This window comes from Garra rufa, chromosome 1 (assembly GCF_049309525.1).
Source record: "Garra rufa chromosome 1, GarRuf1.0, whole genome shotgun sequence".
NCBI classification, from domain to species: Eukaryota; Metazoa; Chordata; class Actinopteri; order Cypriniformes; family Cyprinidae; genus Garra; species Garra rufa.
Window position 1 is genome coordinate 68,177,189 of NC_133361.1, and position 6,009 is coordinate 68,183,197.

A 6,009-nucleotide genomic window follows, 5' to 3' on the forward strand; every position below is an offset into this window, starting at 1 on the left:
CACGAGCATTCCCCCGCTCATGCCACAAGCACCGGCGCTCCCCATTCCCCCTCTCTTCCCTTCTGTTTCCTCCGCCCCAGGAGCCGTCCCCAGCGCGAGCATGCCTCTACCCTCGCAGGCTCCGACGCACGCCATTCCCCCTCTCTTTCCCCCCTTCTTTTCCGTCCCAGGAGACGGCCGCAGCTCAGGTTTACCGCCACTACCGGTCCCGGTAGCCACTTTCCCTCCTCCTCAGGCCCGTCCTCCCTTCTCATTGGCCTCAGCCACACCCCTTCCAGCCTCGCCAAACGCTTTAGCGCAGGAACCTCCCCCAGTTTCCAACTCCATCAGGACCCAGATACTAGCAGGTCTCACACATGGATTCCACCCCGGCGTCCTGAGCCTCCCCTCCCAAAACCTCATCTGCCCAAATCTCCACTCCGCTCTCACCGAACCCGAAATAGTGGACGGCCTAATTAAAAAGAAATAGACTCAAATTTCATGATAGGCCCCTTTTCTGTTCCTCCCTTTAGCATCTATCGAGTCAGCCCCATCGGCGTTGCCACCAGAAAAATTCTCAGGCAAAAACGCCTCATAATTGATCTTTTATCTCCGCATAATTCCCCATTCCCTAGCATTAACAGCCTCATTCCACTCGAAGAGTTTTCTCTTCACTATCACGACGTCGACCAAGCCACTACCTTGATTAAAAAAGCAGGTCGCGGCGCTTGGTTGGCCAAAGTCGATATTACTTCTGCTTTCAAAGTTATGCCCATCCACCCAGATTTCTGGCACTTATTTGGCATTTGCTGGGAAAACGAATTCTATTTCGCCGTCCGCCTCACATTTGGTTGCAAAGCAATCCAAAAAATCTTCGACACGCCGTCGGAGGCAATTTGCTGGATCCTCTCCAACATTTACAGTTTACCCTATCTGATTCATCTTTTAGACGATTTCTTAATCATCTCACCCCCAGATTCCGTCCCAGCCGCACACCTCTTGACATCCCAAAGCTTTTCTCAGAGCTCGGGATTCCCCTCGCCCAAGACAAAACCGAGGGTCCTAGCACTTCCATCGAATTTTTGGGCATCAATTTAGATTCCCAAAAATTCCTGGCTTCCCTGCCCAAAGAAAAGATTGACAGAACAATTCCAGTAGCTTCCACTTTGTTAACAAACTGTAGCTGTACAAAACGCGAGCTGCTATCCATTCTGGGTCATCTAAATACCGCGATGCGCATCATCCCACAAGGCCGCCCCTTTATCTCCCATCTCCTCTCCCTCTCCTCCTCCGCCCACGCCCTTGAGGACCGCATTTCCATAACTGATTCTTGCCGCAAGGAGCTCAGCTTATGGATTTCCTTCCTTAAACAGTGGAACAGCTATCGTTCTTTTACAGCAATTTGGCTTCTTCCCCAATTGATATCGAATTATATACCGACGCCTCCCTCTCCGTCGGCTTTGGAGGTTTCCTTTGGGGCCGCTGGTTCGCTTCTACCTGGCCCCCAGAGTTGGCAAATTTACCCCTCCAGCTATCATCCTCAGCACTATTTGAGCTTTACCCATTAGTGGCCGCAGCTTCCCCATGGGGCAAAGAATGGTCCGCCACCAGCATCGTCGTCCAATACGACAACGCAGCTACCGTGCACTGCATTAACAAAGGCCGTTCCCACTCCCCCGTACTCATGCCTTTGCTCAGATGTTTGATTTGGATTTCAGCTCGTGACCAATTTATCATAACTGCAAAACACATCCCCGGGCCAAAGAATCAAATCGCTGACTCTCTCTCTCTCGTTTTGTTTTTCAGAAATTCAGATCGCTGGCTCCAGAAGCGGACCCGCTCCCAACCCCAGTCCCTCCTTATTCAGAACTGATATTCCCATAACCCTCCCCCTAAGGCCTCTTCTCGAAGCATCCATTGACTCCATTCTCCAAGCAGTCTCCCTCAGGACTCTCCAATCCTACCTTACAGCGTGGAAATGCTTTAAAACTTTCCACGCCGCCTACAGCTTACCTTTTCCCCCGCAAAGGCTACCATTCCATCCACACTGCCCGCACACTGGACGCCATGTTCATCCTGGCTTTTTCGTTTTCCTCAGATGCTCTGAGCTCGCCATTACATCCAGTTTTAACCCAGCCATTCACCCCACCATCTCCGACCCAACCGTGCTAGACGGCGATACCATCTCTTACTTTATTAAACAAAGCAAGACAGACCAAATAAAGAAGGGCCATTTCATTTATATTTTTAACCTCCAAACTCCCCTCCAACCATTCCAAACCCTCCTAGCCTTCCGTGCCACAGGAAATCCCAATCCTCCCTCCCCTCTGACCCCTCTTTACTGATGATGCCAACTGCCCTGCCACACGCTTCTGGTTCCAAAAGCACCTGAAGTCTGTCTTGCTTCTCTCTGGTACCCCAGCCGATAACTTCTCCAGCCATTCATTTCGCATAGGCAGCAACTACAGCCGCCCAAAAAAGGTCTCTCCCAACAGCAGATCCAAGCGCTCGGCCGCTGGTCATCTGAAGCTTTCAAGAGCTACATTCGAGCAGATCGCTCTTTTATCAGGGAAACACACCAAACCCTAATCGGCCAACCCGTTCTACCGCCAGCCCACCCCCGTCCACGCCATCTCTAGCCGCTTCAACCACCCCCTCTGCGTCCCTTTTCCTTGGGACATCCTGCCTTCGTTAAAACCCCAGCTTATTCCCCTACGCGCAGCAATGCGCGCCCCCGCTGGAGCCCCCCTTACGCACAACAGTGCTCGCCCCGCTTTTCCCGTCACGCTCAACATCGCATGGCTCCTGTTCAAGCCCCCGCTTATCCCCTATACGCGCAGCAATGCACGCCCCCGCTGGAGCCCCCCTTACGCACAGCAGTGCTCGCCCCGCTTTTCCCGTCACGCTCAACATCGCATGGCTCCTGTTCAAGCCCCCGCTTATCCCCCTATACGCGCAGCAATGCACGCCCCCGCTGGAGCCCCCCCTTACGCACAGCAGTGCTCGCCCCGCTTTTCCCATCACGCTCAACATCGCATGGCTCCTGTTCAAGCCCCCGCTTATCCCCTATACGCGCAGCAATGCACGCCCCCGCTGGAGCCCCCCTTACGCACAGCAGTGCTCGCCCCGCTTTTCCCATCACGCTCAACATCGCATGGCTCCTGTTCAAGCCCCCGCTTATCCCCTATACGCGCAGCAATGCACGCCCCCGCTGGAGCCCCCCTTACGCACAGCAGTGCTCGCCCCGCTTTTCCCATCACGCTCAACATCGCATGGCTCCTGTTCAAGCCCCTGCTTATCCCCCTTACAGAACAGCAACGCCCGCTCATGCTAAAGCCACCCCGCTCGCTCCCCCCATGCCGCAGCAACGCCTGCTCATTCTAGAACGCCCCGCTCATTCCCTTTACGCACTGCAATGCCCGCTCTCACCGCAGCCCCTGCTCGTTTCCCCACGCCGCAGCAATGCCCGCTCTTGCTAGAGCGCCCCACTTATTCCCCCATGCCACAGCAGTGCCCGCACGCACTGCAATGCCCGCTCTCGCTGCACCCCCTGCTTACTCTCCCACGCTGCAGCAATGCCCGCTCTGACTAGAGCGCCCTGCTAATTTCCCCATGCCGCAACAATGCCCGCTCTGTCTAGAGCGCCCCGCTTATTCCCCCTTTCACGCGGCAGCCCCCGCTCAGTCCCCTTTAGCGCAGCAAAGCCCACACATCCTAGAGCACCTAGCATGTTTCCCCTACGCCACAGCAGTACCCACCCCCAAGAAAACGCCATTCTTCATTCCCCCTAATTGCCACCCCACATAAGGTTCTCTTTGCTTTTCCTTCCCTAGCAGTGCCCGCAGCAGCTCCTCCCGCGCTTCCCGGCCGCTAATCGTCCAGCATCCCTCCAGCTCAAGTTAAGCTTTTTGGGGGGCCACCTGGCTGCTGTCCTGCAGTTATTTTGCACTTTGGGGGAGCGCTATTGGGTTCGGGCCAAAGGCCGAGCTCGGACCCCTCTCCCTGGGCAGGGGGAGTGCCCCGGGCTCGGGAATGACTACCGAGCTCGGAGCCCTCTCCCGGACAGCATGCCAAACACGCTTAACTTTACGCTGTTTATTATATGCAAAAGCGAACTAGTGAAGTGATGTTTCATTAACAAATTTCAGGAGGAGCTCGCGCAGATAATTAACACGGCCAATTCACCATCAGCAATCACTCCCTATCCAATCACTCTCCCTATCCCATTACTACAGTCCCTTTAAATAACCAAGCAGTCCTACCTTCAGCTATCTCTGATTCCAGCATCCCTCCCACCCCCCCTGTTTATTTTCTCCTCACCTCCAGCCAGGGGGGGAGCGCTATTGGGTTCGGGCCAAAGGCCGAGCTCGGACCCCTCTCCCTGGGCAGGGGGAGTGCCCCGGGCTCGGGTATGACTACCGAGCTCGGAGCCCTCTCCCGGACAGCATTCCAAATACGCTTAACTTTACGCTGTTTATTATATGCAAAAGCGAACTAGTGAATGTTGCATTATCAAACGTTGTGTTGTCGTGGATACCATAGATTCTAGAGCGTTTAGTTTTTCTTATGAGCGTGTATAGGCTACTGCTAAATCCAGACAGCGAGACCTTGACAAGACAGAGAGGTCCAAGACCAAGACCGTCAAGGCTGTGACAAGACCGAGTCCACATAAAAGTGGTGAGACATACATCACTATATTTAATAAAGCAGTAACTTAGATTAACAGCAGGTTTACACGTGGGTTGTCAGAATGTTGTGGAGAAGTGCGCTCATGTATTTGAGAGGTGGCCGGGCGTTAGCTTGCTAGATGCAAGTTGACATGTTTAAATCTGACGATGGTTTAAGGTGCAACAAATAGACCCAACAAGAAATATGATGCGGTCAAAATAATATTGTCATGATCTGGGCTGTGGGGTTTCCCTCAGCCACCTGAGGTCGCTGTTCCCCTTTCCCTTGCACTGCACTTCCCTGATCGTTCACACCTGTCTTTGTCATTTGCACTCATCATACTCACACCTGTTCACTATTATACTGACTTTAAAAGCTGCTCATCTTTCACTCTGGCTGGCTGCATTGTCTTTGTGTGTGTTTCTCTGTGTTCCTGATTCCTGTCTCCTAGCCCTGGTTTTCTGCTTTGTTTATTGTTTTAGTCGTGTTGTGCCGTGTTGGCCTTTTGGTTTTGTTTATTTGTTTATATTTGTTTATAAAATATATACTTACCTTCCCTGCAATTGGACCCAGACTCCTTCCCTTCTAAATGTGACAAATATGTTCTGTGAATTTCTTGCCAACTAGAGCCACAGCGGGCAAATGATAAATGAAACCTATTGTCCTACCTTAAAACTTCGTAGCTACAGTCAATGTTGTCGTTAAGCTGTGTGATCCTTTTGTCTTCTTGCCGGCTCATGGAAGTCTTTATCAGTTTAAATTTGTGATTGTAGATCTACTTTTATTACATTACTTTTTGTTCTTTTACTTTATGCCATATAGATTTAGGAGGGCAAGCATACTATAATACAGATTGAAACAAAAAAAAAAACACGTTGCGCCAGGACAAGAAAAACATATCCATGATTTCAACTTGGGAATGCCCACTATAAACATCTACCGCATGCCCATATAATTCTTTTCTTTTTTTCTTCATTTAAATTGCTTAATTTTCTGTCAAATTCGAGTGCATTTGCTATTACTGACCAATTGGGCTGAAATTAACGATACCCTTGTTTAAAAGCATATCTTTTCCTCTTAGCAACCAAAATCAACTAAGCAATATGATCTAGCTTATTTTGCTGATAAAATCGGCAATGTATTTGGTACAATAACGTGGATTAAAATAGCATTAAAACAATGTATTGTATGCAGAAATTCCTAGAGTAGAATAACACCCTAGAATCTTTAGAATATTATCAAAATGCCATAACCTGTGCGAAGCAGCCATAGACTGTGTATTGGCAGCAGCCGGTGGGCTGGGCTCTACACTGGCAGCCAGCATGTGTCACATCCTAATAGGGAGGGAGGGAGATTTCGATA